This window comes from Hippopotamus amphibius, chromosome 9 (genome assembly GCF_030028045.1).
Source record: "Hippopotamus amphibius kiboko isolate mHipAmp2 chromosome 9, mHipAmp2.hap2, whole genome shotgun sequence".
Lineage (NCBI taxonomy): Eukaryota > Metazoa > Chordata > Mammalia > Artiodactyla > Hippopotamidae > Hippopotamus > Hippopotamus amphibius.
In genome coordinates this window covers 6783084-6808079 of record NC_080194.1, presented here as the reverse complement: position 1 = coordinate 6808079, position 24996 = coordinate 6783084, and positions in this window count along the sequence as shown.

Sequence of the window (24996 nt, the reverse complement as noted above, 5' to 3'; positions counted from 1 at the left end):
ATTTAAGAAAGAACTTTCTAGCTATGCACTTCTTCTCCACATGGTCTGCCTCATGCTAGTGCAGTCCAGTAAAGAAGCAAAAGCTTGATGTAATGGGGTAAAATTATTGCAATGTTGCCCTTGGGCTGGAGACTACTAGACAAAAAAGGTATATGTAGACTAGGTATCACCTTTTCACTCTACACCATCTTCCCTTCTCCTACTTCCTGCCCCCAACATGAACTATACCATCAAAATATCTAAGGACCAGTACAGCATATCTACAATATTATTATAACCTTGATACCAATTATTTATAGAGATAGCTTTATATTTGGCAAAATGACTGACCAAAAAATTTGAAAATTCTACAACAAATACTTGGAAATGCTGGATAAAATATTGCCACTTAAAAATAAATGATTGACATAAGAAAAAAAGACATCCCTAGGTACCAGGAAAAATGAATCACAGATATATAATTGTACATACTAATGCTGGAACTGTCCCAGCTAAGTGCAGAGATTTGGAGGTATGGGAAGGAAGTAGATGTGCATTAAAGGTTATACACAAACAGTAGAAAAGGTTTGGTTTTGAATGAGCCAGCTTTGGGACCCTGCATAAAGCTGCAAACTCATGAGGGCTTTACCCTCAATAAAAAGAAAGACTAGAAAAATCCCATAGTACAGAAAACCAGTGAGGAAACATGTCACAACTAGAGATTTGGGAGGGTAAAATATAGACACTGCTAAAATGTCAGGCTTGCATTTCCATGTACTAAGTTCAAATGTATCATATCTGTCATTAGAACCCGAAATTAGCATAAAACCTTGCCAAGTCTAATGAAATTGCTGGTATAACTCTTATTATAAGCATTGGCAGAGCTACACTGGAGTGATTTCCATAAACACAATAAAACTAAGCTCATTTTACAATATTACAAAACACTTAAATAATATTTTCACCAAGAATGACAATTCAGCAGGCATAGCATATAGGTGACATAAAACCAAATATTTTAAAATTGAAACAATAAATTGAATAAAGATTATACAAAATACATGTTTACAAATGTTATAAACATAAAATGATTTCATAAAAAATGTAAAAAAGGAACTAACTTGAATAAAGAATAGGAAGAGTTGAAAAATAACCAAACAGAACTACTAGAATTAAAAAAGCACAGTGGGAAAAAATGTTAAACCCTTAATATATGCATTACATTTTTAATTAGATACAATTGAAAGTAATGTCTGTTAACTGGAAGATAGAACTGAAGAATTAACATATAATCCATTCCAAAAAAAATGAATAAAGGTAAGAAAAACATAAGAAGGAAAATTAGGAAAATCAAGAAATGCAGTGAGAATATCCAAAGTACCTCTAAAAGAGTTCATAAATGGGTGTTCAGAGTAATTTTGTGAAGTAATATATAAAGAGTTAATGTATACATTTTTCTACAATTGATGATGGTCATAAACATGCAGATTAAGGAACATAAAGAATCTTGAGAAGTAAAAATTAGTAAAAGTGAAAGGAATATATTATAATGAATTTAGCAAATATCAAAGGCAAAAAATATTTTAAAAGAATTCAGAGAGGATGAAATAGGTTACATGCAAATGAACAACAATTTCTCTGACAAAAACTTAACAATGGGGACTTCCCTGGTTGCTCAGTGGTTAAGAATCCACCTGCCAATGCAGGGGACATGGGTTCAGTCCCTCATCTGTGAAGATCCCACATGCCATGGAGCAACTAAACCTGTGCATCACAACTACTGAGCCTGTGTTCTAGAGCCTGTGAGCCACAACTTTTGAGCCCATGTGCCACAACTACTGAAGCCTGTGAGTCTAGAGCCCATACTCCACAACGAGAGAAGCCACCACACGGAGAAGCCAGTACACCACAATAAAGAGTAGTCCCCACTCATCACAATTAGAGAAAAAAGCCCATGCACAGCAAAAAAGACCCAATGCAGCCAAAAAAATAATAAATAAATAAATAAATAAAATTTAAAAAACAAAATAAAAATTCTAAAAATGTTTAAAAAAAACTTAATGATAGTAGAGACTAGAAGACAATAAAAATAAAAAGAAAATAATATCAACCTTTAATTCCATATCCAACTATTACTTCTCATCAGAAAAGAATATTATGGAAAGATACTTGACTGGTAACATACAGGAATAAAACTTTTGTAACATCTAAAGAGATTAACATAAAGAACTTTTGCAAGTCTTTAAGAAAAATACAATAAACCCATTAGAAAATAGAGTAGGGTGTATGAAACAGAAAAGAAGAAACAAATGGCTGGTAGATACACTGAGACATTCACACTCTAATAACATGAAAAATAGAAATCAAAACAATGAAACAGCATTTGATACTAATCATAATGACAGATAGTTTTTTTTTTTAATCAAATGCTAAAGAAGATGTGAAGAACTGGAATCATAGTGGGAGGGTAAACTGACACTGTGTTTTTGGAGATAAAACTACTTTAGAGATATTAAGTATTTGACCTAACACCCCTCCCTTGCTGTCTGTGTGTGCGTGTGTGCACATGTGTGTATCAATAAAACCCTTACATTTTATGTTGTAATAAGATGCATTAGCAGCCTTTTTATCTGTAAGTAAAAACTATGAATAAAGGAACTTAGATATTTATTAAAAAAGGAAAATGTATAAATAAAATTTATAAATTCATACTGTGGAAAAAACTGTAATAATCAGAAACAATAAACTAGATTTAAAGTTGACAACCTGGATAGATCCAAAAACACATTTAAAGAAAATTTAAGAAAACAATAAAATTTAGAGTGAAATATCATTTAATAAATATAAAATACACAGAGCAGGAATATGTCTTAATTTTACTATACCAATACTTAGAAAACATGTGCAAAGTAGAATGAGAGGACATATATTAAATGTGTTAGAGTAAAGAAGGAAATAATAGGAGGGAGAAAAAGATGGCGGCGAAGGAGAGGGACGTGGAATGCATCCCTCTCCACAGATGCATTGGGAATGCACTGAAGGATGCAATAATTCCCACAGAGAACCAGCTGAACACCAGCAGATGGCCTCGGACACCAGAACCAGCTGAACACCAGCAGATGGCCTCGGACACCAGAAAGGACTGCAAGGAGCCCAACATAACTGGTAGGGAGGCATCTACGGTGGCTCAAAGAGAGTGAAGCGGTGGAGCTGTGGCAGACGGGAGGGAGTGAGAAACACACAGAGGGTCTGCACTGCAGCTCAGTGTTCCCGCGATATGTCGATCCACAGCTGAACAGAGGGTCCAGGAGCGGGCGCGTGGGAACTGGAGAGCTGGTTCAGGGTGAGAAAGATTGTTGCAAGTAAGGTGATGGACCAAGGGAACAGGAGGGAAGAGGTCCACGGCAAGGAGTGCCCGTCCCTGAGAGCTGCCCGGCCATAATGGCGGCTGGATGCTGCTGGCTCACGGGTGGGGGGTGCACATAGCCTCTCTCTCTCTCTTTTGGTGCCTCTGCAACAGGCAGTGGGGAGATGCCCTGTGGGCCACCTAAGGTGCTCAGGGATAAAAACTACCCTCAGGCACTTGGGTGGGGCTAGATTAAAACCCCTTGGAACGCCTGGCAGCAAGGAGGCTGCCAAGAAGAAAAAAAAAAGAAACCCGAGAGAGGCCCAACTCTGAGACTTTCTGTTTACACCTGAGCCACCAGCGACGTCCCTCTGCGACAAGCACCTCCAAGCCCGACTGAAACAACAGTGCGCCACTGCTCACTTACTCCCAGGGGAAGGAGCCACTATCGTACCCTCTCCCTCCCCACACACCGATGCTTACAGATGAAAAATAAAGGAAGCTTTGCTGGTCACAGAATAATGCAAAAAAACCCAAGGCAAGTAGAAGGACACTTACAGCTGAGACTCTAAGGAAACAGAAATATTAGTATCAATCCTATTGAACTGGTCCATTCTGGGATCAGTTCCGGATTTTTTTTTTTCTTTAATAATTACAATCTTAGCCCTAAGGGATCTACAAGTTGTATAACATAATTTTTTAATGCTATCTTTTACTATTCTTTTATTTTTTTGTCTTTTTATATACTTCTATATCTAGCTAAGTTTTTGGTGGTATGTACTATATATCTCCCATACCTTCCTTTCATCTCTATCTTTTATACATTTCCATTCCTTTCTTTTTATTTGCATATTTCCAATCACACTACACTCTTCTGTTCCCCTTTCTTCTAGACATTTTTAGTTTATTTTATCTTAACATACTTACAAGCAACACTATCGATCTGCTCAGACTCCTTGCTCTATTCTCCAGATGATGAACCATCTTGGTATCTAATATTAGGTTTTTATCTTTATCTGAGTTCTTAGTACAATTGTTTAATTTCATTCTGAGAATCTCCATTCTGTCTGGTGGTACTCTAGCTCTTTTCTGTATGTGATCCTAGCTTACAAAATCTCCTTGGATTAGTGTTTGTATGTGTAAGGTGTTATTTGTTTGTTTGTTTGCTGTTGCTTTTGTCTCTGATTTGTTCTGTTTCAGGTGTCAATTTCTGTTGGGTTTCTCTTTGAATATCGGATAGCACACTGGGGTTCTGTCAGGTCTTTCCAGAGCCTTATGTCCTAATGGATTCAGTAATTGTGTGTCTTATACATGTATGTGTTTTCTAGACTTAGTATTTGTTTAATTCAATACTTGGACATTAGTCTGAGGCTTGGACAGCCTTCTATAAACACCTCTATCTCCAGGACAAGCAACCCCAAAAGTTTGGACAACCATGAGGAAACAAAGAAACACCACACAGGCAAAGGAGCAGGAAAAAAACTCACAAGACCCAATAAATGAGGAGGAAATAGGAAAAATGCCTGAAAAAGAATTCAGAGTAATGATAGTAAAAATGATACAAAATCTTGATAACAAAATAGAGAAAGTACAAGAAACAGTTCATAAGAACTCAGAAAAACAAACAGCAATGGATAACAAAATAACTGAAATTAAAAATACTCTAGATGCTATAACCAGCAGAATGACTGAGGCAGAAGAACGAATAAGTGAGTTGGAAGATCAAATGGGGGAAATAAATGTCACAGAGCAGGAAAAGAAAAAAGAATAAAAAGAATAGAAGACAGTCTCACAGACCTCAGTGATAACATTAAGCGTACCAACATCCGAATTATAGGCATCCCAGAAGAAAAAGAAAAAAAAGAAAGGGTCTGAGAAAATATTTGAAGAGGTTCTAGTGGAAAACTTCCCCAACATGGGAAAGGAAAGAATTAACCAAGTCCAAGAAGCACAGAGAGTCCCATACAGAATAAACCCAAGGAGAAATACACCAAGACACATATTAATCAAACTAATGACAATTAAAGACAAAGAAAAAATATTAAAAGCAGCAAGAGAAAAGCAACAAATATCATATAAGGGAAAACCCATAAGGATAACAACTGCCCTTTCTACAGAAACTCTGCAGGCCAGAAGGGAATGGCAGGATATTCTGAAAGTCCTGAAAGAGAGAAACCTACAGCCAAAAATACTCTACCCAGCAAGAATCTCATTCAGATTCGATGGAGAAATCAAAAGCTTTCCAGACAAGCAAAAGTTAAGAGAATTCAGCACCACCAAACCAGCCTTACAACAAGTGCTACAGGAACATCTCTAAGTAGGACACACAAGAAAAGGAAAACACCTACAAATACAAACCCAAAACAATTCAGAAAATGGTAATTGGAACACACATGTCAATAATCACCTTAAATGTAAATGGATTAAATGCTCCAACCAAAAGACACAGACTGGCTGAATGGATACAAAAACAAGACCCTTCTATATGCTGCCTACAAGAAACCCACTTCAGACCAAGAGATACATATAGACTGAAAGGAAAGGGATGGAAAAAGATATTCCATGCAATTGGAAGTCAAAAGAAAGCTGAAGTAGCAATACTCATATCAGACAAATTAGACTTGAAAGTAAAGACTATTACAAAGACAAGGAAGGACACTACATAATGATCAAGAGATCCATTCAGGAAGAACATATCACAATGGTAAATATCTATGCCCCCAACATAGGAGCACCTCAATACATAAGGCAAATGCTAACAGCTATAAAAGGGGACATCAACAGTAACATAATAATAGTGGTAGACTTGAACACCCCACTTACATCAGTGGACAGATCATCCAAACAGAAAAGAAATATGGACACACAAGCTTTAAATGAGACATTAGACCATCTCGACTTAATTGATATTTATAGGACATTCCATCCAAAAATGACAAAATACACCTTCTTAAGTGCACACGGAAAATTTTCCAGGATAGATCACATCTTGGGTCACAAATCAAACCTCGGCAAATTCAAGAAAATTGAAATCATATCAAGCATCTTCTCAGACCACAGTGCCATGAGACTAGATACCAATTACAGGGAAAAAACTGCAAAAAATACAAATGCATGGAGGCTAAACAACTCAGTATTAAACAACCAAGAAATCACTAAAGAAATCAAAGAGAAAATCAAAAAATATCTAGAAACAAAAGACAATGAAAATACAACAACTCAAAACCTATGGGATGCAGCAAAAGCATTTCCAAGGGAGAAGTTTATAGCAATACAGTGCTACCTTAAGAAATAAGAAAATTGTTGAATAAACAATCTAACCTCACACATAAAACAGTTAGAGAAAGAAGAACAAAGAAACCCCAAAGTGAGCAGAAGGAAACAAATCATAAAGATCAGAGCAGAAATAAATGAAAAAGAAAGGAAGGAAGCTATAGCAAAAATAAATAAAACTAAAAGCTGGTTCTTTGAGAAGATTAACAAAATTGATAGACCATTAGCCAGACTCATCAAGAAAAAAAGGGAGAAGATGCAAATCAACAGAATTAGAAATGAAAAAGGAGAAGTCACAACGAACACCTCAGAAATACAAAACATCATGAGAGACTACTACAAGCAACTATATGCCAATCAATTGGATAACTTGGAAGAAATGGATACATTCTTAGAAAAATACAATCTTCCAAGACTGAACCAGGAAGAAATAGAAACTATGAACAGACCAATCACAAGTATGGAAATTGAGGCAGTGATGAAAAATTTCCCAACACACAAAAGCCCAGGGCAGATGGATTCACAGGTGAATTCTATCAAACATTTAGAGAAGAGCTAATACCTATGCTTCTCAAACTCTTCCAAAATATTGCAGAAGGCGGAGCACTCCCAAACTCATTCTACGAGGCCACCATCACCCTGATACCAAAACCAGGCAAAGATGTCACAAGAAAAGAAAATTACAGTCCAATATCACTGATGAATATAGATGTAAAAATCCTCAACAAAATACTAGCTAACAGAATCCAACAGCACATTAAAAAGATCAAGCACCATGATCAAGTGGGGTTTATCCCTGGGATGCAAGGATTCTTCAATATACACAAATCAATCAACATGATACATCATAGCAACAAACTGAAGGATAAAAACCATATGATCATCTCAATAGATGCAGAAAAAGCTTTTGACAAAATTCAACATCCATTTATGATAAAAGCTCTTCAGAAAATGGGTATAGAAGGAAATTACCTCAACATAATAAAAGCCATATATGAGAAACCAAAAGCCAACATCGTTCTCAATGGGGAAAAACTGAAAGAATTCCCTCTAAGAACAGGAACAAGACAAGGGTGTCCACCCTCACCATTATTATTCAACATAGTTTTGGAAGTGTTAGCCACAGCAATCAGAGAAGAAAAAGAAATTAAAGGAATCCAAATTGGAAAAGAAGAAGTAAAATTGTCACTCTTTGCAGATGACATGGTATTATATAGAAAACCCGAAAGACTCTACCAGAAAACTGCTAGCACTAATTGATGAGTTTAGTAAAGTAGCAGGATACAAAATGAATGCCCAGAAATCTCTTGCATTCCTATACACTAACAACGGAAGAGCAGAAAGAGAAATTAAGGAAACTCTCCCATTCACCATTGCAACCAAAAGAATAAAATACCTAGGAATAAACCTGCCTAAGGAGGCAAAAGATCTGTATGCAGAAAACTTTAAGACATTGCTGAAAGAAATCAAAGACGACACAAACAGATGGAGGGACATACCATGTTCCTGGATTGGAAGAATCAACATCGTGAAAATGACTGTACTACCCAAAGCAATTTACAGATTCAACGCAATCCCGATCAAATTACCAATGGCATTTTTCACAGAACTAGAGCAAGAAATCTTACGATTTGTATGGAAACGCAAAAGACCCCGAATAGCCAAAGCAGTCTTGAGAAGGAAAAATGGAGTTGGTGGAATCAGGCTTCCTGACTTCAAACTATACGACAAGGCCATAGTGATCAAGACAGTATGGTACTGGCACAAAAATAGAAAGGAAGATCAATGGACTAGAATAGAGAACTCAGAAGTGAGCCCAAACACATATGGGCACCTTATCTTTGACAAAGGAGGCACGAATATACAATGGAAAAAAGACAGCCTCTTCAATAAGTGGTGCTGGGAAAATTGGACAGCAACATGGAAAAGAATGAAATTAGAACACTTCCTAACACCATACACAAAAATAAACTCCAAATGGATTAAAGACCTACATGTAAGGCCAGACACTGTAAAATTCCTTGAGGAAAACATAGGCAGAACACTCTATGACATCCATCAAAGCAAGATCCTTTTTGACCCACCTCCTAGAATCATGGAAATAAAATCAAGAATAAACAAATGGGACCTCATGAAACTTAAAAGCTTTTGCACAGCAAAAGAAACCATAAACAAGACTAGAAGGCAACCCTCAGAATGGGAAAAAATAGTTGCCTATGAAACAACAGACAAAGGATTAACCTCCAAAATATACAAGCAGCTCATGCAGCTTAATACCAAAAAAGCAAATAACCCAATCCACAAATGGGCGGAAGACCTAAATAGACATTTCTCCAAAGAAGACATACAGATGGCCAACAAACACATGAAAAGATGTTCAACATCACTAATCATTAGAGAAATGCAAGTCAGAGCCACAATGAGGGATCACCTCACACCAATCACAATGGCCATCATCACAAAATCTGGAAACAACACATGTTGGAGAGGGTGTGGAGAAAAGGGAACTCTCCTGCACTGTCGGTGGGAATGTAAATTGGTACAGCCACTATGGAAAACAATTTGGAGCTTCCTTAAAAAACTACAAATAGAACTACCATATGATCCAGTAATCCCACTCCTGGGCATATACCCAAAGAAAACCATAATCCCAAAAGAAACATGTACCATCATGTTTATTGCAGCACTATTTACAATAGCCAGGACATGGAAGCAACCGAAATGCCCATCAACAAATGAATGGATAAAGAAGATGTGGCATATATACACAATGGAATATTACTCAGCTATAAAAAGGGATGAGATGGAGCTATATGTCATGAGGTGGATAGACCTAGAGTCTGTCATACAGAGTGAAGTAAGTCAGAAAGAGAAAGACAAATATTGTATGCTAACTCACATATATGGAATCTAAAAATGGTACTGATGAACTTAGTGACAAGAACAAGGATGCAGATGCAGAGAATGGACTGGAGAAATCGAGGTTTGGGGGGCGCGGGGGGTGAAGGGGAAGCTGAGACGAAGCGAGAGAGTAGCAGAGACATTATATATATATACTACCAACTGTTAAATAAATAGCCAGTGGGAAGTTGCTGTATAACAGAGGGAGTTCAACTCGAGGATGGAAGATGCCTTAGAGGACTGGGACGGGGAGGGTGGGGGGAACTCGAGGGAGGTTGGGGGGGGAGTTGAGGGAGGGAGGGAATACGGGGATATGTGTATAAAAATGGATGATTGAACTTGGTGTGCCCCCCAAAAAATAATTAAAAAAAATAAAAAAATTAAAAAAAGGAAATAATAAGGAGAAAATGATAAAATTAAAGAGAAGACTTGATTTGAGCAACAGTGGGAGTACAATTCTTTATACTTGAGGTCTAAAAGACAGTTTAAAAATAAAAATAGGTGTGACTATATAAGTATGTGTATATATATATGTATATATAATACATAAAGAAAGCAAGAGAAAGAGAGAGAGAATGAGAAAGCACACTTATTTTCAGTCTCGTGCTATGTTCTATGGTAACAAAATTTCAATCATATTATTATAAAATATGATCCTTGACTGTAGGCATTTTGCAGAGTACCTGAGCAGATAAACCAAGCAGTCATAAAAAAATAGGAAAGGAAATCCAAGATGGGGAATTGTGAAGAACATATTCCAAACTTAAACTGTGTACTTCTGTGTTCCCAGAGCCTACCACAGCCTCCAACAGGGTAGGGTTGTCATGTGACTACGAGCTTGGGGTTTAAATTCTCACTCACTAGCTTGGGACCGTGGACAAGTTTCATGACCTTCCTGAGTCTCAGTTTCCTCATCAACAAGACAGTAATGATAATAATATGTACCTTACAGATTAGCTCTAAAAATGGTAAAGTCATTAGTATCAAGACATTGATACATTATTGCTATTTGTCACTCAGTTTTTATCAGTCCCACGGCCCAGCACAATGCTGGCCTGTAGCAGGAGCTCAGTGCATGCTGATTGGATGAAAGACCTAGTAAGTGGAATTTGGAGAAGCAGATGAGCAGTGGTGCTCAACCAGAGTGGCGTACTGGAATTATCCCCAAAGAGACTGAATAATTTGTCTGGTGGGGGGCCTAGGCATTGGGCATGCTGTGAAACATTCCCAGGAGATTCCAATGTGGAGCCAGGATGGACAACTATGGAGCTAGAGGATGATAGGTGCGGGCTAAAGAGGTTGTACAAGCTTCGGGGCTGGGAATGATGGCTAGCATTTGCCTAATTAAGAGGGAGAGAGGGGATTTAAAATACAAATTTTAAGAATCAGATATAATCCATCCTAGGAAGGGATGATGCTCCCTAAGTATAATCAATATTTTGAGGGAAGTTGAATTGCAATCAGAATTATAAGATACATATGTCATGTGATTGGCACTGTGCCGGATGACTAGTCTTTCCATTAACCCTCCAAGAGCTATCTCTATTTTCAAGAGGACATAATTGTAGGCTAGACCTTTCACACTTAAAATGTGGCCTTGGGAAAGGCAGTGTTAACCTCACCTGGGAGCCTGTGAGAAATGCAGAATCTCAGGCCCCATGCCAGGCCTCCTCAACGATCCCCTGCATTTTCCCTAGTCAACAAGGCAATTGGTATTCACATTAAAGTCTGTGAAATAGATTAATCGTTCTCTATCTTGGATGCTCATTGAAATCACCCTGAAATCAAAGTTTTAAAAAATTCTGATGCCTGAGGGTGGGGGATTTTAAAAACTACCTTACGTGATTCTAATGTGCAGCAGTTTGACAATCACTGGGCTGGAAAATGTGTATAAATGCCTAAGGTCACACAGCTAGTAAGGATGAAGCTGGGACCAATCCAAGACTCCCAAACCATTGTGCCATGTCCCTTCCTGAGTTATACCTCTTAGGTTCAATAAACCTTGAAGTTCAAATTAAAATGTCAATTAATGCATTTCTGTATTTGTTATATATAACATATGTATATATGCATATATATGCATATATCCTCCTCTCAATGGAATCGTAATGACTGACAGTCATGACCATATTTTAAAATCATTTATATGTTTTTATGCTCCAACATTCAGCACAGTGCTAAGTATATACTGCTGCTTACTAAATACTGTTTGTTTAACACACATTGCTATTCAAACAATGAGATCCACACTAATTGTACCAAAGAAATACTTCTTTGCCCTGTCAAGCTGAACCTCAAATTGTACACCAGGATTAATATATGAGACATTTTAAATCATGTCTTTCTTGTTGTGATTGATGCACACAAATTATTTCACTTACCAAGACAAAGCCTGTCTATGATTTTATATTGAATTTGATAAAATAATGAGGGCTAAAACCTAAATTTCCTAATGTGTAAAAGGCCTGAAAAGAAGCTTCATATTTATTCATTAGCTGTTGCAGCGACTACCTCCCAAGATTATTTTTTGGTATGGAATTAAACTTTACAAACAACTAGAACATCTCACTCAATAGCTAATTCACAGCAAGATCATTATCTTATTATAATAAATACCTGGATAAACACTATTTAAATAAGCATAGTCCCGCTTTACAGATTTTTTTTTCCTGAGAATATTATAATCACTATTGTTCCATAATAATGCCTAGCAATGAATAGAATGTGGTTTATGAAAAGAATTTGAATTATTTTTGTCAGTCATTCAGCAACAGATTTTCCTGTGCAGCATGACAAATTCATCACTCCATAATCAGGTCTTGAAATCTCAGAGCAGAAGGTAAAAGTGAGCTACTGCTAAGGTTAGAGCTGCCCTCATCATATTTAGATGGGTGTGGAAATAAACACCTGACCTGAATACTTGAAAGTGTATTTGATTTGACAGAAGCATTTCAAGACACTTTCCTGTTGACTTTGCCTGTGAGCATCATGAAGATTAGGGTCAGGAACACAGCAAAGTCCTAAAGAGCAAGGGAAAAGACTCCTCTTTTCTTTTATACATCTTTTCCTGGAAGAGTGATCTGGCACCTTTTAATGGGGTAAACATTCATTCATTCATTCCCAAAGCATTTACTGAGTTAGGAATTCAGTGATTAGACATTAAATGTTGCAAGGCTGAGGCCACCATGCTCAAGGAGTTCACAAGGCAGAGGGGGAACTCAGACAAGGAGATGAAAGTAATAGACAGAACTGGAAGCTCTGACTGCAGTAGCCACAGGATGGATGCCATAGAAGCACACAGTGTCCCCCATCTCAGTGGAGAGGTCAGGGGAGTGGAATATCAAGGAAAACTTTTTACAAGAGATGACACAGAAGGTTATTTCAAAGGCAAGTCTGCACTAGATAATACTTAGGAGATATGTTTGATTGGAGGAAGACTAATTTACACTATCACACGTAAAGAACCACAAATGACTTTCAAGTTTTTCCATAAGCAACCAAATACAAAGAAACAATTTACACTTGCAACCCAGGTGGTACAGGAATTTTGTTTTCAGGGTTGTGGTGTGGTCGTGGTTACAGCAGCTTCTTCATGAGAGGTATAAACAAGAAAAAGAACTTAGAAAGGATCTTTTATTCTGGATTTTTTTTTCCACCTATGGAGATTCTAGTCGGAAAGTAGAAGATGATAGTATTTTTTCTTGTAAATTCTGTTTTATAATTCAAAATCTAAAGAGAGGCCTGGATTATAAATAGCATAAACTTGCATTCTAGGTCCAGTTCTGTCTTTAGTTTAGCTATCTAAAATGGGTGACTAAAATGAATTCTTTGGGTTTTAGTTTCCTCATTGGTAAAGTGAAAGAAATATGCCTGAACCAGTGGTCCTCAACTGGGGGCACTAGGCAACGTCTAGAGACAATTTTCATTGTCACAACTTGGGAAGTTTCTACTGGTATCTAATAGGTTGAGGTCAAGGATATTGCTAAAGATCTTTGAATACACATGACACACCCCACAACACAGAATGTCAAAGATACCAAAGTCAAGAAACCTTGGCTTGAGCCCTGTCTTTCCCAGCTGCATTAAGCAGTGAGCTGGCTGTGGCCTCTAAGAAGTACTTGTTGAGATGCACTTAGGAGGCAGAGTTAGACCTGACACAAATCTCTTTCAGTCCAATGAGCACTCAGGAAAAGGCTACCCATTAGAGGAATCCTACCTTGGATGGAAATGACGAAGTCCTTGTGTCCTTAAATCCCTACCTTTCTCTATTATTTTCTGGGGGCTTTTCTGCGAAGACCTCTGACATCAGCTACTATTGACTTGCATGGTCATCAGCTGGAGCTTGGCTCAAGAAGAGTGCGACCTTGACTTAAAAGCCGAGGCAGATCCTGAAAAATATTAACAACCGAAGGTTTTGGCTCCTTGTTTTGGGGGCAATGAGTCCTTTCTTGTAGGTCCAGTTCTGAGTCTGCCTTAAGAACTAAAAGGAAATAAATGGCTCTTTTCTACCTTTAAAAGTGATACCAATAGCAAAGAATGATAGAGAATTACTATTTATTCATGTTGTAGTAAAGCTTATAGCATCTTCTATTCACATGTGTGAACAAACAAAACAAAACAAAACCCCAAAGAACAATGGTTTTGCTTCTGGAATTTCTGCATCATCTTGTTTAAATCTCCCAATAACCAGTGAGATTTGTACTATGAATGCTCTCATTTTTCAGAAGGAGATTTAGACAGGCTCAGTATCCTGCCCAAAGTCAGCCAGCAGGGAGAAGTATGGGATTGGAGCCCACATCTTTCTGATCAAGCTTATCATGTAAAAAATGTGTTGCCATGCGTCTCTCTAATCCTCATTTTCTTCACCCAAAGATGAGATTTTAATGTCTGCTCTGCGTGCTTCACAAGGTCATTAGAGTGATGTGATCAAATGAGGCAATATGAGTGTGTAAACCATTTTAAACATGAGATCTTGTAAAATTATCATTAACACTATTAAATAGCATTAAAAAGGTAGTATCATTAAATAACAATCATGACTTCTCTAGGTGTAAGTTCTTAGTTCAGTGAACTCTAGATTGGCTTTAATTTGGAATGGCCATGAATTGAACCTGGAGTGGATACCTATCAAGAGTTGTCTTGTCCATAAAATTCCTGGTGGTGCCTTATGGTACAGCCTGGTGGAGATGGCTCTGCACAGGATCAAAGAGGAAAAGAAGAGGAGAGAGAGGGGGAAGGAAAGAAGGAAAGAGAGAGGGAAGGAGAGAGAGAGAGAGAGAGAGAGAGAGAGAGAGAGAGAGAGAGAGAGATACAAGTCCCTTCTACTGCCCAGGACCTAGCAGTATTCCAAGTTTAGTTTGTCCTTCCAGGAGCCTCCTATGAAATGTAGTCAAGAACTAGTTGAGAGTCTTGTAGGCTTTGTACCCACTTTGCCTGGGTTTGAATCCTAATTCCACCATTCACTATCCATGTGACTTCAGACAATATACTTAATGTCTCAGTGGCCCCAGAATATTCATCTGGAAAATGGGGATGATACAAATAGTACATCACTGGGCCCTTGAGGGAATTGAGTAAGTTAATATGTATAAAAGTACTTAGGACGGTAACTGGCATGCATCAAGCCCTCACCGTTATAGTATAGATTTAGTGTATATGTATGAAACTTTGTTTCTTTCAAACAAATGAAACTAACACATCACACCAGTGAAAACTCCTTGCAAAGTGTTTGCATAATACACTTCATATGGATCTGTAATACATTTAATCATCTGCAGGATATTGTCCATGTAGGTTATTTATTGTCTTCAACTATTCTGAATGCTTCAAGGAGAAACTTTTGTTTTCTTTTGTTTTTTTCATATATTCCCCCTTTTTTTCCCCTAGGCTGTATTTTCAGAAGTGGAATAACTGAATCTAAAGGAATGAAGAACTTTAAGCCCATGATATGGGTGACCAGATTGCTTTCCAAAAGGTAGTATCCAACAGAGTCCCCTTTCACTGCACGCTAGGCAGCATATGTGAGAAATCTAGAACTCAGTTTTAATTAACTTTTCATCTTCTTTATCCATTCTTCTGTTGATGGGCATTTAGGTTGCTCCCATGTCCTGGCTATTATAAACAATGCTGCTATGAACACTGGGGTGCACGTGTCTTTTTGAATTATGGTTTTCTCTTGATACATATATACAATGGAATATTACTTATCCATAAAAAGGAATGTAATTGGGTAATTTGTAGAGACATGGATGGACCTCATACAGAGTGAAGTAAGTCAGAAAGAGAAAAACAAATATTGTATATTAATGCATATATGGGGAATCTAGAAAAATAGTATAGATGATCTTATTTGCAAAGCAGAAATAGAGACACAGATGTAGAGAACAAATGTGTGGATACCAAGGGGGAAGGAGGGGTGGGAGGAATTGGGAGTTTGGATTGACACATATACACTATTGATACCATGTATAAAATAGATAACTAATGATAACTAAGGAGAACATACTGCATAGCATAGGTAACTCTACTTAATGCACTGTGATGACCTAAGTGGGAAGGAAATCCAAAAATCAAAAATGAATCAGCTAGGTTGTGCAGTGGTTAAGAATCCACCTGCCAAGTCAGGGGACATGGGTTCAATCTCTGCTCCAGGAGGATCCCACATGCTGGGGAGCAACTAAGCCTGTGTGCCACGACTATTGAGCCTGTGATTTAGAGCCGTGAGCCACAACTGTTGAGCCTGTGTGCCACAACTACTGAAGTCGACTTGCCTAGAGCCCGTGCTCCACAACGAGAAGCCACGGCAATGAGGAGCCCACACACCACAAAAAGAGTAACCCCAGCTCACCACAACTAGAGAAAGCCCACGTGCAGCAACAAAGACCCAACACAGCCAATAAATAAATAAATAAATAAATTTATAAAAAAAGATAGCTGATTCATTTTGCTGGACAATAAAAATAACACAACATTGTGAAGCAACTATGCTCCAATAAAAATTAATTTAAAAAAATAATTTTTCATATTAATGGAACAAGGAACACCCCTCCACAGTCTTTTTACCATTTCCATTCAATTTTCTATGAATTAGTTTTCCTGACTTCTACCTGTTTCTCTGTCAGCATTTTTTTCTTTCTTTTTATCTCTTTCCTTAATTTTTGTATGAAAGATAAAACCATTCGTTACATTTATTTTTTCTCCAGCTTATCATTTGCTTTTTATAAGATCACTAATTTTGATAACGACACAGATCTAAATTGTGTAGCAGACATTATCCTGCCCAGGATATAGCCCCTTGGGTTACCCCAGAGGCCTCCTGCAGACAGTTCCCAAGAATACCTATCACTGCTTGTCTCTCTCCGGCTAGAGATGTTCTCTTGTCATCAAAGAGCCTCTAGTCTGTATGAGATGCAAGCAGGGAGTACATGGGAGTTATTATCCCTCAGTCCAAGAGGTACTGAAGTCTCAGCCTCCTCACACCTCATGGGAACAATTCTGTAGATACTTCTGAATGTCTTTCAAAGTGTCCCCAGATTAATGGAGCCCCAGATGCCCATAGCAGTAATACGTTTCTCAATATACATTTGATCGGCTCTACCCTCTTTCCTATCCCACTTCCCACTACTTCACGTATTCCCTGGGATTATCTCTCAGATAAACTACTTGTACACAAATCCTTATCCCAGCGTCTGCTTTTGAGGGAATCCAAACTAAAATGCGTGAGTCTCATTAAAGTATTTCAGTGGCTGCTTATTTTGGCTATGATATACCCATTTCCTGAAAATTATGGTTGATGTAGGTTTTTAACCAACAATATTTACAGGAAAAATCAAGTTGAAGAAAGAATTGAAAATGTCTTTCAGTCTTTCATTTAAAATGAAAAATTACTTATGATTAGATTTTAGTTTGATTTTGTTACTATTTAGATATGACTGTGGAAACTTTTTCTTTCTGATATAATTGTGGAGTTTGAAAAAGTTTGAAAACCATGGTTCTAAATGATGTTTAAAATACTTTCCAGCTCTCAAATCATTTCACTTCTTCGCAAGATTGAACACAGTTTGGTTCTGGACACATACATTTTTTGGTTGATTGAATGATTCCTCCTTTTATACATACTTATATTTTTTTAACTTATACAACAATGTAGGCTGCTCACTCATTTACTTATTCCTTCATGCATTCACTTAGAAAACACTTGCCTATTGTACTCTGCAAGCAAAGTAGAGTCTGCTTGGATTAAGAGAAGCAACACTAGACTTGAACCCTGCAGAGTTTGCACCCAGATCAGACATTTAAGTTCTGTGGACTTCAAGCAAGTCCTTTATTCTCGCAGTTTATTTCCTCATGTCTAATAGTAAATAAGTATAATAAATAAAAATACTGAGAACTATTACGGGCTTACAGTGTACCAGACATTTTTTAAGAGTTTTACATGTATTTTATTCACTGATTTGATTCTATGTGGTGGGTGTCACTAACATCTCCCTCTTGGAATGAGGAAACTAGGACTCACAGAGGTGAAGAAACATGCACAAAGTTATGTAACTCATAAGTGACAGTAACAGGATTGGAACATGGAAATAAATAAAGACCACCTAAGGGAGGACAAGCCATAGCTACTTATTTAGAACTCGCTCTAGCAAGGGAGCAGCTATCATCACTTGCATTTGGCAGAGACACAAAGGCAGGAAGGCAAGTTGGAAAACTTAATAGTAAAGGGATGCTTTGTGTATACTCTGATTGGAGGATGTTGCCCTGGGGAAGCTGGAGGAGGCTAATCAGAAGTAGGACATCCTAATGTGATTGGTGAGGGGACCATCTTTGGCTTTCTCTGACCTAAGTTGGAATTAGGGGGTAAAAATTAGGAAAGTTGGCCATTATTGATCAAGTCCTAACTTTTTAGAGCCAACTGTTACCTAGGTAGGGGTTTGGCATCCTGGTCCAGTTGCTGCAGGTTGTGGATTAGAGTTTTATTTTCATGTATTGCTTAGCCATTGTACCTTGGTTTATTTGGTCTCTCAGAACCAAGGAATTTTTACTCCAAAGCTCACTCTCTAAACCAGACTCTATTTTTCATAAAAGAATATATGTTCAAGCAAATTATAACCCCCAAATACGACATTATGAAATTAGTGTAGGAATTCAGAATGTTGCACTAAATATTTAAGAAAAGAGAAATACAAACTGTTCTTTATGTACATAATTTGTTTAGCCTAGGAAAGCAAACATGGAGAGTTGAAAGATGGAACTTGACGGAAAAGAACAATGTGGGAAAAAGTATGCTGATATTACAAGCCATGAAGTCTTTGAAGAAGCTAAATATATAGAAGAACATCTCAAACTCAAATGACCCCAGAGGCAAAGGGAAAGCCCTAATCCAGAACATGTAGGAAAGACCTATGTCTGACATCTCTTCTCCAGGCCAATAGATTTGTAAGAAAGCAAAACATACAGTAGCTTTTGTTCATTCTTCTTTTGGAATGTTGGCATAAGCCTGCCACTCCAGGTGGCTCTGTGTCCATGTGGGGGGCAGCAGTGTGGCCATGGTTGATGAAGGTGGATGGACACATGAGTGTGAGGCAGCATTCCTGGCTCCCACCATCCACCTGTATCTGGAAGGGATCTTGCTGGGAACTTGCTCAAATTGGTTTGCTGCAGTGGTGGGGAGGTCAGGGACTCAGTGGGAGTCACCTCCAGATCCCAGGAAGACCATCTACACAGCAATCAAGATCTGACTGAAGGTTGAATCACTGAGGGTGGGATGAGCTAGATGTGGAGTCTCACTAGACCACAGGCTGAGTAAAGATAAGAAGATAATGGAAGTTGTATTCTTCAGTCATGCAATTTAACACACACAGGATCACATCCACCATCCCTCCATGGAGACCAGCACAAGAATGTCAGGCTACATGGAAGGGATAATCTCTTGAATTCTGTAATCTTCCCCATATACTGGGATGTCAGCTTGGGAAGAGGAGGGTGAGAACAGCTCTGATGGGGGTTAAACTGTGAGTTGATTGACTTTTAGATTATAAAGACCATTTACACTGGAACTGTTCATTGGCAGGTTTTAGATAAATCCCTGTCTTCTTACTTCCCCCAAATGGGGTGAGTGTTGAGAAGAGTATTAAATGAATTATAGAAAATTAAAAAGTTAGACTTTTCCTCTCTCATTTCAGGAGTTGGGGAAAATTGAGATTTGCTAATGAAATATGCTGTCCCTCTTCCTACTTCTCCTCCCCTGGTCCTCACTCTCAGCTGGTATTCTGACTTCCTTTTTCACTAAGAAAATGGAAGAGAACTGAAGAGAACATCCACAACTTTCCATTACTACAATTACTCACCTACAAACGTCTGTGACTATATGCTCTATTTTCACTTCTGTAACTATAGAGGAATTGTTTGCTATCTAATCCATGGGCAACATACAATTTGTATCCTTACTCAGCTTCAGCCGTATAGGACGGCAGCCAAGTGTGGCAGGACATGTAGATGTTTATACAAAACTTTTGATTTGGAAATGTTGACAACCAGTTATTTTATAAAAACATAATATCACAAATAAATAAACAGACCTTTCCAGTAACCAAAGAGACCAGGGCTGTGGGTCTCCATGTGGCCCACTGGCCACCAATATAAACCATTATGTACAGAAACATTCCAGAATGCACCAAGGGACTCATAGGGGATTCCCCCTTTACCAATGGTGGGCTAAGCAGGTTACTCAAGCTTTTCCCTTTCCCAAGTACCTGATTTCCTCTGTACCCCAGAGCTGTAACAGGACCAGGAGGTGGGAATCAACATACGTTCTTTCACATAAACTTCATGGCAACTTGGTGAGTTAGGTATTATTATTATACCTTCAGGCACTCATGAAACTAGAGACAAAACGCAAGCAACTGTGCAAGAGAATACAGAAAGAACTGTACACTGGTGTGCAGAGGAAATATGCAGGCAAGAAACAGTCAGCGCATAATGAGGTTAATTGCTTCTCCTCCAGGATGGGGAGCTTATAGGAAGCCTTTCAAAGAAAATGAACTAGAATTGGTAAACTTAAGGATTGCCTCAGGTTACAAGTCTGAAAAAGAACTAGATTAGTTTAAATATATATTAATATCAAACATGTACCTTAGTAAAAAACTGTAAGTGAAGTTATATGGGGTTGTCCCTAAATGCGCATATATTGTAAATAAATTCTTTTCTTGAGGGGCAGAGCAAAATGGCAGAGGAGGAAGATCCTAGGCTTGCCTCTTCCCGGGGATGCACCCAAATTACAACTATCTCAAAGAAACTACCTCTGAGAATGACCTGAAGACTAGCAGAAAAGATTTTCCACAACTGAAAAATGTAAAAAGCCAGGTTGAAATGAGAAGGAGGGGCAGAGACATGGTCTGGCCAGAACTCACACCTCAGGTGCTATGACCCACAGGCAGGAGGGATATAACAGCCTCAGAGGACTCCCCAAGGAGCAAGAGCTCCAAACCCCACATCAGGCTCCCCAGCCCAGGGACCTGCACCAGAATAATGAGGCCCCGTAACGTCTGGCTTTGAAAACGTGGGGCTGATGTCTGAGGGAGCTGGAGGCCTGTGGGAAACAGAGAAAGCCTTCTCAACGGGCAGGCACAAAAACTCCCTCTCTCCGAGTCTTGGCACAGAGGCAGCAGTTTGAAAAGCAACTGGGCCATACACGAAAGAAGTTTATTGGTTAATTTTAGGGCATGTACCCAAGGGGAGGGATCTACTGGTACTTTCTCTGGGTATAGAAGAGCTGACAGGTGCCAGTTTCAGGGTTTCTTTGTTTGCCTATTTGTTTGTTTTTGGTTCACCCTCTACGGATCTGGCCCAGTAGTGACAGGGGCCATTTCTGACTCTCCCTGTCTAACTTAATAGCAGCACTTGCCCTACTCCAGCTTCACCTGCAGACTTGACTCAGTTGGCACATTTCCAAAGCAGCTCCCCACCCTGCCAGTCCTGGCAGGCACTCTCAGCTGGCACCAGAGCTCCTGCACAGCAACTCCTATCCTGCCAGAACTTGCAGGAGCCCTCAGCCAACACCAAAGCTCTACCAAAGTGACCTCCCAGCCTGGGGGCTCTCCCCTACCCCAGAGTGTCTAAAACAGATGTAGCTGAGCCTTACAGCCAGCCACAGAAGGGGGTCTTCCCACACACAGTGGGCTTGTGACTTCCAGCTACAATAGGAGGGCATGTGCAACCCTCACAGGGGACACTCCTGGGACACTTGTCTCTTGCAACCACAGGGGACCATACTTCTGGGTACCGTAGGACACCTATACAAAGCCACTTTTTCAAGACCAAGAGATGTAGCTAATTTACTTAATATATAGAAGCAAATGTAGAGAAGCAGACAAAATGAGGAAACAAAAGGAATATGTTTCAAATAGAAGAACAAGATGAAACCTCAGATAAAGAACTAAAGGAAATGGAGATCAGAAATCTTCCAGATAAAGAGTTAAAAGTAATGATCCTAAACATGTGCACTGAACTCAGGAGAAAAATGGAGAAACACAGTGAGAACCTCAACAAAGAACCAGTCAGAACTTCAGAATAAAATAACTGATATGAAAAATACACTAGATAGAACCAAAAACAGATTAGATGTTATAAAAGAATGGATCAGAAATCTAGAACACAGGTTATTGGAATTTACTCAATCAAAACAGCGAAATAAAAAAAGAAACAAACAAATAATGAGAATAGTTTAAGGGATCTCTGGAAAAACATCACATTATAAAGGTTGAAGGAAAAGAGAGAGAGAGAAAGGGACAAAAAATTTATTTTAAGAAATAATCACTGAAAACTTCTTTAACCTGGCAAAGGAAACAGATATTCAAGTTCAGGAGGCATAGAAAGTTCCAGACATGATAAAATTGAAGAGGCTTATGCCCAGACACATTATTATCATATGTCAAATTTAAAGATAAAGAGACTAAATGTAAAAGCTGCAACATGTTATGTATAGGGAAGCCCCCATAAGGATATCAGCTGACATTTCAGCAGAAACTTCAGAGGCCAGAAGGGAGTGGCACCATATACTCAAAGTACTGAAAGGAAAAAAAAAAACTTACAAATAAGAATACTCTACCCAACAAGGTTATCATTCAAAACTGAAGGAGAGAAATAATTTCCCAGACAAACAAAGGCTAAAGGAGTTCATCACCACTAAACCAACCTTAATGAATGTTAAAGGACTCCTTTAAATAGAAAGACCAAAACTAGAAACAAAATAAAATATATAAAAAGAAAAATCTCACTGGGAAAGGAAAACATGTAGCAGAGGCAGTTGATCAACCACCTACATAGTAAGTATGAAGGTTAAAAAACAGAATTAATAAAATCACATATTTCTACAAAAATTTAGTTAAGAGATATTCAAAAATAAAAAAGATTCTGCCTCTCCCCAAAAATTCTTTTATTAGAGTTAATAAATGAATTCAGTAAATTTCAGTATACAAAATTAATATACAACATTCTTTTGCATTTCTATATACTAATAATGATATAGCAAAAAGAGAAATTAATAAAACAACTTTATTTACAAATTATTTATATTACATTTAAAATACCTAGGAATAAATTTAACCACAATTTAAGCAAAAGACCTGTACACAAAAACTATAAGACATTGATGAAAGAAATTAAAGATGACACAACTAAATGAAAAGATATAGAGTAATTATGGACTGGAGGAATTAATATTGCTAAAATCATCAAACTACCCGATGAAGTCTAAAGATTCAATGCAATCTCCATGAAAATACTAATGATATCTCTCAGAACTAGAACCCTAAAATTTGTATAGAACCACAAAAGACCACAAATAGCCAAAACAGTCTTGAGAAAGAAGAACAAAGTTAAACGTATCATGCTCCCTGATTTCAAACTATGTTACAAAGCTACAGTAATCAACAGTATGGTACTGGCACAAAAACAGATATGTAGATCAATGGAACATAATAAAAAGCCCAGACATAAACCTACAGTTATATGGTCAATTAATCTGTGACAAAGGAGGCTAGATAAAATGGTGTACAGAGAGCCTTTCCAATAAATGGTGTTAGGAAAATTGGATAGCTACACACAAAAGAATAAAATTGGATAATTTTCTCACATCTTACACAGAAGTAAACATAAAATGGATTAAAGACTTAAATGTAAGACCTGAAACCATAAAACTCCCAGAAGAAAACATAGGCAGTACACTCTTTGACACCAGTTTTAACAATATATATTTTTTTAATCTTTCTCCTAGGCAAAGACAATAAAAGCAAAATGAGACAAATGGGACTACATCAAATTAAAAAGTTTTTTCATAGAGAAATAAACTATCAACAAAATGAAAAGGCAATTAGCTGAATGGGAGAAGATATTTGCAAACAATGTATCTGATAAGGGGTTAACATCTAAAATATACAAAGGAATCATATAACTCAATATCAAAAAAAAAAAAAAAAGAAAAGAGCAGAGAACCTGAATAGACATTTCTCCAAAGAAGAAACACAAATGGCCAACAGACACATAAAAACACGTTCAACATCACTGTTCACTAGGGAAATACAAATCAAAATCACAATGAGGTATACCTCACACCTGTCAGAATGGCTATCATCAAAAAAATAACAAGTGTTGTCAAGGATGTGGAGAAAAAGAAATCCTAGTACACTGTAGGTGGGAATGTAAATTGGTGCAGTTGCAATGGAAAAAATTATGGAGGTTCCTAAGAATAGAACTACCATACAATCCAGTAATTCTACTTACCTGAATAAAGCAAAAATGCTAATTCAAAAAGATATGTACACACCTATGTTCATTTTAGCATTATTTGCAATAGCCAAAATGTGAAGTCAATATAAGTGTTCATCAACTGATGAGAAGATAAAGAATGTGTGGGAGGTACACACACACACACACACATGCGCACACACACACACACACCCTGGAATATTACTCATCCATAAAAAAAATGAAGTCTTGCCATTTGTGATAACATGGATGGACCTAGAAAGTATTATGCTAAGTGAAATAAGTCAGATGACAGAGAAAGACTACTACCATATTATTTCACTTACATGTGGACTCTATAAAACAAAACACTCAAACAAAAGAAAACAAAAACCGATTTACACATACAGAAAGCAAACTGGTCATTGCCAAAGGGGAGGAGAGTGGAGGGTGGACAAAATAGGTGAAGAGGATTAAGAGGTACAAACTTCCAGTTATAAAATAAATAAATCACAGGGAGGTTTGAGGGTGAGTCAAAAATTATCCACACTCTGGCTGTAATGGATAATTTTTGGCTCACCCTTATAATATACAGCATAAAAATTATGGTCAATAACACTGCAATAATTTTGTATGGTGACATGTGGTTACTAGACTTATCATGGTGATCATTTCTTAATGCATTTAAATATTAAATCACTATGTCATACACCTGAAACTAACATAATACCCATTACAGAACTCGTCTCTTAAAA